Raw genomic sequence first — 12380 nt, 5'->3', positions numbered from 1 at the left:
AAAGAATACTTATTTTTATAAAACCTGTGTTGTGTCCATCTGTAGTGTTTTCACTGTATTGATATGTATATTCACAAATGCTTAACACACTGCCTCTGAGATAAGCCTGTCTGCTCGTGCCAAGCTACCAAGGGGGTGAGCAGGGGTTATTAAGGCGTGTAATTCCCTTATCCTGACTTAGAAGTAAGGGTCCCTATTTGGACAAAGGTAAATACCATTACCAACTAGAGAACCCTAGATCTCAATCTGGCTCTATATATACTGCACCAAAGTGAGGTACAGTGAGTATAGAGTCCAAGGGTCTCCAGAGGTTTGGCAGAGGTTAAAGGTAGATAGAACCTTACTCTCCAAAGTGGTAGCTTGATCGAGCAGTAAGGCTGTAGCAGAGGACAGTGTTAAGCATTTGATGTATCCCCTGAGTCAGCAAATGAATTAACACACTCAAGAACTGAACTCTAGGCCAATTGTTTTTGTATAAAAAATATACTGTTTTATTTCTAGAACCAAGCAAGCCTGGTACAGGTAAGCATAAAATACTTTTCAAAATACAGTATGACTTTGTACCAATTCAAGTTTACAGGGACTGCAAGGCAATGCACAAACTTAGGAATCAATAGGCTTTTCAAGAAAAATGCAGTTAATTACTTTTCTGATTACTTATTCTAACAAAGTGCTGGATCCTAGATTCAGCACTGGGACATTTCCTGAAAACAGATGAGTAAATGTGTTTTAGTTAGTTGTACTATTTTTAAAGAATATTCTTGTATTTCAAAAGTTGACACAAACTTTTTCACATAGAACCACCAATTTTATCCTATGGAAGGAAATTCAATTCACAGTTAAGTTACTTTTACGTTACTTTTCCTACTCAGTGCTGGATACCTAGATTCAGCACTTGGACCTTTCCTGCAAATAGCTGAGAGAATTTGTTTTGGTAATGTGTGATTTTTAAAGAATATGCTTAGTTTTCAAAGGTCGACACTTAGAAACTTTTTGAGAGAAAAGGTATCAATGTACTCGGTCTTTTGAGTTAGGGTTCTGGGGTTATCCGATGGAGGATAGGGGGACTCCTGTTGGTGGCTGCTGGCAAGCAGGCCACAGGGTTGTGGGAGCAAAGCTCCTAGGGTTTAGCTCAGGGCAAGTTGGGGACCAAAGTAGCACCAAAGGTGCACCCTCAGAGGCACTAGGGCAGCCGGATGTTGGTTTGAGGTCGGGTGCCCTGTTAATTTCAATGGAGATTCTTCGGGACAAAGAAACACTGCAGGCTCGGGGACAAAGATCTTCCTGGAGCGACCACCACTTTGAGGGGTAAGTTGGAATGTTGAGAGTTGGTTAGGCACTGCTGGGTTGGGCACACAAGACCGGGGGCATCGGGCGCAGGGGTGCCTTTGGACGTCTGATTTTGTTACCCGCTCTGGTCGCGGTAGGGGGGAGGTCCTCTGGATTGAGGCTGCAGGTGTCGTCAGATCTTGGGTCAGGATCGCCGGTGGACCTCCTAGTGGTATTTTTCCACTCTAGCTCGGGCAGTGTTCAGCGGGTGCAGAGTGGGCCGGATTCGAGGTTCCTGGCTGGCACCAGAAGCTGCAGTTTAAACAAGTCTAGTGTTCATGGGAGAAACAGTCCTTAAAGTGAAGGCAGGCAGGTCCTCCGGGGTTTGTGAGGTTGCTGGCTGCTGCACACGCTGGGGTTTCGCAGGAGCAGGTACGAGGGGAGACAGGCCTGTAGGGCTGAGGCCAAGTCAGTGGGTGTCGTCCTCTTGTTAGCTCTGCACGGCTTCTCGTCCTTCTCTTCTTTTCCTGTGGTTGCTGGATCTGAGGTAGGAATGTTCAGGGTGCCCCTAAATACTAATTTTAGGGTTGTTACAGGTAGGTAAAGGGCAGGGACTAATGGGTCCCTTCCCTGGGGTGAGTGCACCCCCTATTCTGCCACTTCAGTGGGAGAAGGGAAGGAGCCTGTCCCTGGATGCCTGGGTCCCCCATCCTCAAGATGGCGGGGACTCGAGGTTGTGCTTCACCTCGCCTCCCCCACCTTAGAGGTGGAGTTAGCAGAGGTGGGCACACTTCTCTTCCTCACTTGTTTTTACCGACGGTTCTCCCGCCCAAAGTAGTGAAACATCTATGTATTATCTGCCCTCAGAAGGTGAGTCTCCTGAAGGAAGACAGCATTGTGGTCTTGAAGGATATATTTGTTTTCTATTGTTACGCTAATTCAGGCCCCTCACATTGAGTTAGAGTAACTTAGTACTTAGTATGTCTGTGAGTGGCCATTGCTCAGGAGGGGGAACATGGAGTTGGGGGCAACAGCCCTGCATAAGCAGGAATGTTAAGGGAGGCAGAATCACCACCCAGTACCATAAACTCCCCAACTCACCCATGTGCCCCTGCTGCGGGTAGAGCCTATTGCGGAGCCAGGCCACAATTTTGGGGAGGTAGGGGGCCTGCAGGGAAGCCAAAGGGCAAGCACTGTGGGGCAGATAGAAGGCAGGTGCTGAAAATATACCTGATATACTGCATGGGCAAAAACAGAAAACATGGTAAAAGCATTTGAAACAAAAACAGGCCAACAGGGATTAACCGCGCAATTCATGTCCAACAGCGACAAGCACTGAAGCGCGCCAGTCGAAGTGGAGAGCTTGGCCTCCGAAGGTGCAAATTGAGGAGGGGTGGCCAGCAACAGTGTGTTACCATGAGGGTCAAGGAGAGGCGACCCTTCTCGGGGCATGTGAGTCAAGGAAATCGTGGAGACATCTCCAGACTCTGGTTCCCAAAGCCAGCCAGGTCAGGAACAGTATGTTGATGAGGCTGTGCGACTGGGCCAGACGGACATCGGTCCAAGTAGTCAGTAGGGGCAGAGCAGGCCGGGATTCGCCCTCCAAGTAAGACCCCAGCACCCAGCCAAGGGCCCAGCTGAAGGCCCCATCTGTCTGAGGCAACAGTGCCCAGCCAGAGAGTCCAACAACTAGTGGTTCTTATGTTTGATACTTTCTAGACAGAAGTCCTTCCCAGTGCTGGTACTGCCAGAAAGCAAGGTCACAAACAGCTTGTGGTCGATGGTGCCCGGGGTGAGGCCCCACCCATGTAGCAGAGCCATTGAATGAATTCTCTTCATGACCTGGGCTGTCGCCGATTTATGTGATTTGTCCACACAGTGGGAAGACACCTGGCACCAGATGGGTCGCAAAGAGTCTCAAGGCAAGGCAAAGCTGTGTCCTCATGCACTTCCGTCTTCAGCCCAAGGGCTTTGGTAAGCGACCAGATGGCCAGTCTTTTGCCCTCCCATGTAGACTTGGTGGCAAAAGGATGGCCCCACGGGGATCGAATTTTTAGTTCAGAGTTAATCTGTGATCTGGCATAAGTCCATGAACTGACGTAGAGTGACAGGTGACAGATCCTGAAATAGTTGGATACTGTGATGGCGTATGTGAAGTTCAAATTTGCTTTGGGCTGCTTTTAAGATCACTTTCTTCTCAGTGAAGTAGTAAACATGAGTCACAATGTCTGGGATGGAGTCAGAGCGTTCTTGATTCGCCATATCCATGGCAGGCGGGAAAGCATCATCATCATCACCCTGAACTGCGTGCAGGAGCTCTGCCGTCCTCTCAGGACTCCCCTGAAGCGTATGTTGTTCCGTCAGCTCCTATTGCTGCTTTAGCTAGAGCTCTATATTTTGTTCTTCAAACAGTGCCATAAAGAGCGTTTCTAGGTCCTTGGAGCGCATGTCCACTGTGCGCACTAGGTCATCCACCTGGCCTCTCAGATCGGTAACCCTGCGACTGAGGTCTTTCAGGCATACCTTGAAGTCAGTCTTGAGGGATACAATTTTGCTACGAATCTCCTGCAGAAAGCGGTCCTAGTTTGCTTGAGAGATCTGCACCAGGGATGCATCTTTGTCAGCTTCAGAGGCCGTGACAGCAGCCACCTCTGTATAAGTGGGGGTGAGGGTTTCAGGGGGGGGTTAGGGTGTCGTGGGATGGAGGGGGGGGTCTGTTTTTCCCCAGAGCGAGGTCACAAGAGTTCTCTCGCAGCTCCTACAGGGGTATCCCTTGCCAACTTGCCATACAGCCTGGCTGTAACTCAAAGGATCCGATGAAGTGTCAAGTCCCATGCGCCCCCAATGTTGCCTAGCAAAGCCCACTGGTAACTCAGCAGAATGCAGGTAGTCAGAGTGGGGAGGCAACCCAGTACCATCCCTTGGGGTGAGCAGATAACAGTCCAACAATGGGGCCCCACTGTAGGACAGGGGCGCCTCAGTTGACAAATATGCACAATCCTGTAGGGCCTAGGCCATCAGGGACACCAGCCTCCCAGGCAATCCAGAAGTCGTTCCACAAGACCCCGGGTGGGTGGCGGTATACAGTGTGGCCGAGTCCAGGCTGACTGGGTCAGCTCCTATCCTAGCAGCGCAGGGGCCCAGATTGCATTTGTCTCCTCTCCGACACCAGTCCTAGGGCCATCAGGGAGCAGACCCCAGGGTCTTGTGATCCGCAACCCAGACAGTGTTCCCAGAAGCCCCCACCAACCACAGGAGGAAAAAGCCATCGGCCGTCCCGTATGGCCCACTGCAGGATCCCACATTGTGTGAGCCCCCTGTGGGCGGCTCACCAGATTATGCCTGGGCCACCTACGGCTAAAAGAATCAGGCCTGAGGCAAGGCTCCAGCACCTTCCAGGGGACTCTCGCAGTAGTACCCCCTTAGTGGCGGGCAACTAGGGGCCCCACCCTCAGGATGCCATGGGCCAGGGCTCAGTAGGGATAGCCCTCCTCCGCCAGCAGCTGTCTGGCAAAGAGGAAGGCCCCGCAGTCCACAAGGAGTCAGCCCGCACCCGTCCGGAGCAGCATTGTGGCACCGTAGTTTGGGAGGACCCCACCTATACAAGTCACCAAGGATCCAGGATCAGCCCACGGGCAGGAGCCCTGGAGGTGGATGGTGGAGCCACAGCTCCTCCAGTCGGTGGGGGCACCACGACCCATCCCGGGTATAACTCTCCAGCCCTGCCGAATCCGGCTCCTCCACGCAGGCCCTCAGGAAGGAAGCAGGGAGGGTCACAGGCAGGGACCTCCTGTCGGCCGGGGCCAAACAGGCAGCCTCTGGGGCCGGCCCCACAGTCCACAAGATGGAGCCTCCCCCAGAGCGGAACAAGTGTGATGCTACCACCTGCTGTAGAACGCACCTGACCCACTCTCACCGCTCCCAAGGGATGTCCCAGTAATCGCCCCAGCCAGGACCACCACGTGGGGCCTCAAATTGTGGCTCAAGCTCCTCAGCCACTAGCAACACTGAACCTAGGTTTCATATTCTACTTGGCATCCCCAGGGCCAGCGATGCCCCCAGGCAGTGGAAGCTTTGTTCCATAAGCTGCACTGGGTCCAGGCTTCTGTGGGCCCGTTCTGAAGCAGCTAACACCCTTAAAAAGGCCTCGGGAGCCCGGAGCAGCAGCGAGGCACGTCTCACTCCATGCGCTCCAAGGCCACACCAACATGCACTCCCAGGCGACGTCACATTTCAATTTTGTTTATGATGGTTTCATGTTTGGTGGATCTCTTGAGTTTGGCGGGTTTGGTGGGGAGAATGTCGGAGATCCAGGCGGTGAAGTTCTTGACAGTTTGTTCAAGGTTAGTAGTGGTGTCAGGGTGGGAGATGTTGAGGATGTCCGTCCATTGGTTTTCGGATACTTTGTTCCAATTTCGGTGTGGAGTGCTAGGCGGTCTGTTGGTGGTGCTGGGGGCTGCTATGAAGGTGAATTGGACAATTGAGACATCTGTCCAGGTGAGCTCGGTGACATGGCTGTATTTGACTGCTGCTGGCTGTGAAGCTAAGAGTCCAGCATGTGCCCTGCGATGAGTGAGGGGTCAGTGACTAGTTGGGTGCAGCCAATGTTGTTAGTGCTCTCAAGGAGGTTAGCCATTAGTGTCATCGAGGTAGAAGTTGAGGTATTAGAGGACGATGTAGTGTTCGGTGTCAATGGTTTGATGAGCAATTAAGTCGGCAGTGGGTCGCAGCAGCTGGGGCCTGGTCCTAGAGGTCTGTAGGACACGTTGTCTCTGATGGTGGTTTTTCAGTTTGTTCTTAGTTGAAAGTTGAGATGTTCTATGATCAGGGTGGTGTCATCCATGGTGGTGGTACAGTGAATGGATTATTTGCGGCTGGTGATGATTCCATACCTCTGTTTGTTGATGCGGTACCGGTGTGCAGTTTTGTAGCCGTTGGGTGTGGCCGTGGTCGTGTCTGGTGCGTATGCAGGTTTGTGTTTTCGGTGAAGACAACGTCAGGGGACCAAGAACACGGTGGCGTGTTTACAAAGTGATCTGGAGGCAGTAAAGTTGATTAGTCATGGTCGTGATCAGCGTAGTGGTAGCAGCTGTGTTTACAGGTGCTCTGGTGTTGTAGGAGAAGAGTCAGTGGCGGCATGTAGAGGGTCCTACTGTTGAGCGTGGAGAAGTACGGCTGCAATTGTTGTGAAGTCTGGGGTCCAGGGCTCTGTGTAGTTGCAGATAACAGGAGATTCAGGGTTCCTGCCATTGGGCACGGACCAGACAGGCACAGATGGGCTTGTTTTTGGTGCCCCTACGGCACCACCAGAGGTGTGGCCACGCGGCAGCCTCCAATAAGTAGGTCCTGGAAGGAGCGCTGGGAGGCAAGGGTGGCGGGAAATTGGCATAACGGTAAAGTACAGGTGCTGCTGAGCCCAAATGACAATAGTAACAGCAATAGACAAAAATAACATATACAGATAACAGGCACGTGTTACAACTGACAAAAGGCACTAAGTTTGCAGTAGCCGAAGAAAAGCGATAACACTAAAGACCACACAAAATACAATTGACATAGCCAAGGAGAACAGGCACTAGGTTTTACAGCAACAAGGCAAGAGATAACAGTAAAGACCTGCACAAAAGCAAAGCAGGGGGCAGGGGGAAAGGGGCAGCAACTAAGAGTGCTTACGCAGCAAGGGGGAGCTGGCACTGTATAGGTGCCTCTATCTGCAATCAGCAGCAGAGATTAAGCACTGTAGAATTGCCAAAGGAATCTGGGGAATGGACAGCTGATAAAAGCCAAGTACTACCTTATTTGTTGCACTTAAGAGGGGAGCTATGGCTAAAGTTTGAAAAACTAATGCAGTTGACCTAAATGCTGGGCTAGTCTTTTAAGTTGTGTTGCTGAGGAGTGGAAAGGCACAGGCTTTTAATGTTTTATTTGCTGTTTTACTAATGTAGTTTTGTTGTGGGAGGTGAGACAGCCTTCAATGTACACAAATGTACCTGTTTATGTAGCAGGAATCCTCTATTACTAAAAGGGGAAGGTGAACATGGAGAAGATGCCTGTGGACATAACCAATGACTGTGCAGCCCTTCAACTCTGCAATGAGTCTTACACTGGTCTGTGATGGGGTTGACTGCCCATACAAAAGAGAGGTGGGGTGCAACGGTTATGTGAAGGTCCATGAATATATTCATGGTGGTGTGAAAAGTGATTGGACCTAGGTGGGGCAGGTAGCAGCTAGGGCTTAGGTAAATTGCCACTTTACAGTGACAGGAAAGACAATGTGCCTGAGTAGATCAAGGTTGCTATTTTCTGGGCGTCTGGGAGGGGAGTTGATGTAGGTCTACTCCTCTCCGCAATTAGAGGTGAGCGATTGATACTATGAAGAATATGGACCCAATTAAGACTTGAGACTACTGTGTGTTAGAGCCCAGGGAGAATTCAGAGGAGGTGGTCTCATTTTTATTTGATGACATGCTTGAATGAGGATAATATCATAATTGATATACTCTCCTCTTACATTCATTTATCTATTTCATCTGTCCATCCTTCATTTGCACCAATAGGACACTGCATGAAGCAGCCATGGCTCTTTTCAGCCAGGATTGGATGTGGGGCAGTGTGTAGGAAAGGAAAGGTCTGGTATTCTTAATGCCATGGGCTCTCAGACAAGCAAGAACGGTTGAGTTTTTCAAGCTTAAGAGTGTCTCTTTGCTTTTTAAAAAAAAGGTTTTTGGTTAAAATAAACGGGTTTTCTAAAACTTCAACTGCCCTAATCTTTGCTGAAGTGGCCAAAAAACATAGGACAATGAATTTGGTTGGTGTAATTTGTTCTGTGAGCTACTGATGAGCATGCCACCTCTACTTCATTGTACTATCAAATCATGATTAACTCTGATTATAATAAATACACTTTAATGGGAATAAAGGAGAATAAGCTTCAGCAAAACCATAGGGATGTAATATAATTAAGACATGCTTACATTTAAACTTCAAAATCGGTTGCCTTTGATGTAACTTTCAGTTACAACCTAATACGAAAGTTAGGAAAATAATGCTATAAACTCCCCAAAAAGGAAATACATGTGTGAAGATACTGTATGTCTGAAATATTGGCCTCAGGAGAGCTTACAAACATGGCCAAATATCTCAACATTTTAAGCTCAATTTACAAACCCCGTCACTTGAGATTTTCCTTGCACATATTAGAAAAACTGTAGTGTTAGAGTCTCAGTAAAGACATTTTCAGACGAAATATAACTTTTAAGCCAGGTTCCTGTTCGAGTTTGAGAAGAAAGAAACATCCTCGTGACCCCAATACTCAGATGCACAAGAATATTGGCGAGAATTAGAGGAAAAAATATTTTTTTAGTCAGCATAAAAAATGTGTTATATGAAGGTCTGGATATGCAAATCAGAATAACGTACACCAAATTAACCTAAAGGGAAATCATTTATGCAATGGTTGGACCGATAATCGACCTGATCCTCAAGACCTACTTTGAAAATCCGGTAGATATTGCCCTATGGAACCTAAGATGGGAATTGAGAAATTAGAGTTAGCAAGTCTGCAGAATCCCCTCCGCCAGTTGAAGAGCAAACACACATCAATGCTTTTTAAACAAAGAGAGGCAAGCAGCAACAGAAATATTAAGACCAATCCACATTGACCTGGGCTGCATGGAGAAGCCATCCATACACAACAGTAACCAGTTTATAAATTTGTTGATCAAACTAATCGCTCTGCAGTACTCCACACACCAGCCATTGCAGACATGACCATCGATCACAGGCCCCTCATCACAGAAACATGGCTCTAGCAGACATCTTCATGCATCCTAGACATCATTCTTCCCACAGGTTACAGCATATCTTATATGGACCGATAACTTAACAAGGGCGGAAGGCCTTGCTGTCATCTGTAAGTCCTCATGACGCTGCATCCTAGGAAAGAAAGTTGTCCCTCAACCCCATGGATCAGCTTACCTGCATTTCCCACTCTCTGCAACTCAGACTGCCACGTTTCTTCTCCTCTACTGAAAATTCATCTCTCAGGGAGGTCAGATCCCCTCACTCATCCAACATAATCACATCACCCTCTAGGGTGACTCCATACTCTCAGATAACACAACCTATTAATAAAAAAAACCACACACACCACATATATTGATGAAAATCTGAAATCCAATACACTCCAAAGGTCACATCCTTGACCTTGTCTTATCATCATCAACAATTCAATATAAACCAGCTCTTCCCCTAAACAGCACTGGCAACTTTGCCATTCCTATCCTCCTGCTCTGCCACTTGTTAGGAATATGTCTTACTATTGTCCTTCATCAAAGCTCTTTGGCAACACACTCCTGGTTATAATTGTCAATGCCTCCCTCACTGAAGACATGTTCCCAGACACTCTAAATACAGGTCAGATCCTCTCATTCATGAAGAAATCTACAATAGACCCTGATGACTTCGCTAACAACTGGCACAGTCATCTACCATTCAAAGGCAATCTCACTCTAAAATCAGTCTACACTTAAACAAGTAACTTACCATTGGTAATGCATTATCTGGTAGAGACTATCTAGCTGCAGATTACTTACCTTTGAATTTCCCATGTCTCAGGCTGGATCCAGAAACTCTTGCTGAGCAATACCCAATGCGAGCGCCATCAGGTGGCCCCATTCGGCTACGTGTGACGTCATTAGTGTCGGTTAAAACATTGCTGTACCTATAAAGGTGCCACCCAGGCACGCAGACATCAGTACTTTTCGTTTTTTCCACACCACAAGCGCAGAACCACGAAGTAACTGACGTATTCGTGTGCAAAACTAGGCCCCTTCAAAAGGGAGTAACTCTAAGCCTACACCATTAGTCCGCAAAGCGGGAAGGCATGGGTGGGGCTGTGAGGAATATGCAGCTAGATGGAGTCTCTACCAGATAATGAGTTGCCTAAGGGAAGTAACTTGTTTATCTGATAGAGACTTCTAGCTGCTTATTCCTTACCTTTTAAATAGATACCCAAGACATACCATCCCGGCGGTGGGATGTGGACCAATACCATAAACGAGTAAGTCCTGCGAAATGCCTGCCCTTGCGGAACTGACTGTCCAGGCAGAAATGTTTTGCAAACGAGTGCAAAGATGCCCACAGATGTCCAGTACTGAGACACCCCAAGCCAAGGCCGTAGTCCCAGCCACCCCCCTGGTGGAATGGGCCCTTAATCCCTCAGGGGGCTGCTTCTTCACCAGGACATAGAAGATCTTAATGCAGAGAAGGACCCAGCGAGAGATGGTCCTTTTCTGCCCAGCCCTTCCCTTCTGTCGCTCCCATGTACCCCACAAAGACTTGGTCGTCCACCGGAACTCTTTCGTGTGGTCAAGGTAGAACAACAATGCTCTTTTTGGGTCAAGTCGGTGGGGATGCTCCTCCTCTTTAAGGGGATGCGGCGGGAGCAAAGAAGGTGGGCAATGTGATGGACTGACCCAGATAGAATGGGGCCACAACCTTTGGTACATAGGAAGCCTGGGTTCGAAGTACCATTTTGTCTGGAATAGACATCAGATATGGAGGCAAGCAAGATAACACCTGCAACGCACTCGCCCTCCGGGCAGATGTAATCGCCACTAAGAAGGTTGTTTTGATGGTCAAAGTCTGAGGGGACAGTTGTGAAAAGACTCAAAGGGAGCACTCATCAGGTAGGTAAGGACCAAATTAAGGTCCCATTGTGACATTACAAAGGGTGTGGGTGGAAGTAAGTGAACCAGCCCTTTTAGATATCAATTTACAATTGGAAACTTGGAAAAATGGCTGGTCTGGCAACTGCAAAAAAGCAGACGGAGCAGAAAGGAAACCCTTGAGAGTTCCCAAAGCAGAGCCCTGCTGGGCAATAGTAAGAGTGAATAAAAACTGTTGAAAGAGAAGTAGAAAGAGGATCATTGGACCTTTCTGTACAGTATAGTACAAATTTCTGACAACGACATCGGAATTTGTTTGGAGTGACGTCATTCTGGCTCTGTGTCATCAGTGGTGAGGATGGGGCTGGCACCGACTTCGGATGTGCTGCCGCAGGATGTCGCGGTGGCACGACCGGCATAAACCAGGATCCTGGATCGGATCCTTGAGGCCCCACCAGGGCCGTGGCAGGAGCAGACTGTCGAATCTGACGAGTCCCCTTCCGACCTCACGGGGCCTAAGACTTAGAGGGGTCAGCCCGCTCAAATACGCAGCGAATGGCCTCATAAAACTCTTTAGTTTGAGCGGGGGTCACTTCGACTCCTGGAAAGGGATGGATGTGCAAAGTCGATCCTGGCTTCGGCTCCACAGAACCAGAGCATCAGTGCTCCTTACCACCTTCGTCGACGGACGACAGTTGAGGTGAAGATGAAGTCCGCTTCAACTTCTTGTTCCTGTGCCTCTTCCCAGAGTGTCCCGAGGACCTTGAGAGGGACAAAGAGGACTTTGGGCTCCTAGAGCGGTCCCATGACCTCTTCCTCGATCGAGACCTCCACAGAGTCTCACTTGATGGTGTCAACTTATCTGGTCGCAAGGAGCTTCAAGGTCAGCTCCCATAAAATCTTAGGAGTCATGGACTGACAGTCCGAGCACAACTTTGGATCATGGTCGCGCTAGAGACACCATAGGCAGGCGAGGTGGGGATCAGTGACCAACATTGGGCCACACACGGCTAAAAACCCTGTCTTCCACAAATACATCCCTGGCATACGATGAAAGTAGTACAGTGTAGTGTAGTTCTTATATTCCCAATAGGCTCTGCGCATTGGAATAATATAAACAGCAGTGTAGACGTAGGACTCTGGTCGACTAGGTCTCTACTGACTATATTAGACTTAATTAGTTTTGCCAGCTAGCTCAGAGGTCACTAGAAACTTTCTCGAATGTTCAGGAAAGAGTTAACTCTCCAGATTTAGACAAGAGATTAGCTTCTGACAACCATACAAACATGACAACTTTGCATCCTCAGAAAAAGAGTATCTCTAGAGTTGTGTGAAAACAATAGGCAGCTATTTCACTCAGTCAATCGAGCATACTTAGTTTCACCAGAGAGCAGAGAAATAAAGAGACGGGGGTTTTCAATAAAAGGTGTTATTTATTGAGCA

The 12380-nt window shown here is 48.6% G+C and overlaps 1 protein-coding gene across 11 annotated transcripts in view; it reads right to left on the bottom strand.

Annotated features, from left to right (window-relative positions):
- FRYL (FRY like transcription coactivator) overlaps window positions 1-12380 on the bottom strand; it is a 2483143-nt gene that overhangs the window by 989493 nt on the left and 1481270 nt on the right. The window lies entirely within an intron of this gene.

This window comes from Lissotriton vulgaris, chromosome 3_1 (assembly GCF_964263255.1).
Source record: "Lissotriton vulgaris chromosome 3_1, aLisVul1.2, whole genome shotgun sequence".
Lineage (NCBI taxonomy): Eukaryota > Metazoa > Chordata > Amphibia > Caudata > Salamandridae > Lissotriton > Lissotriton vulgaris.
Note: the sequence above shows the minus strand (reverse complement) of the source record. Positions and strands in the feature narration are given on the sequence as shown.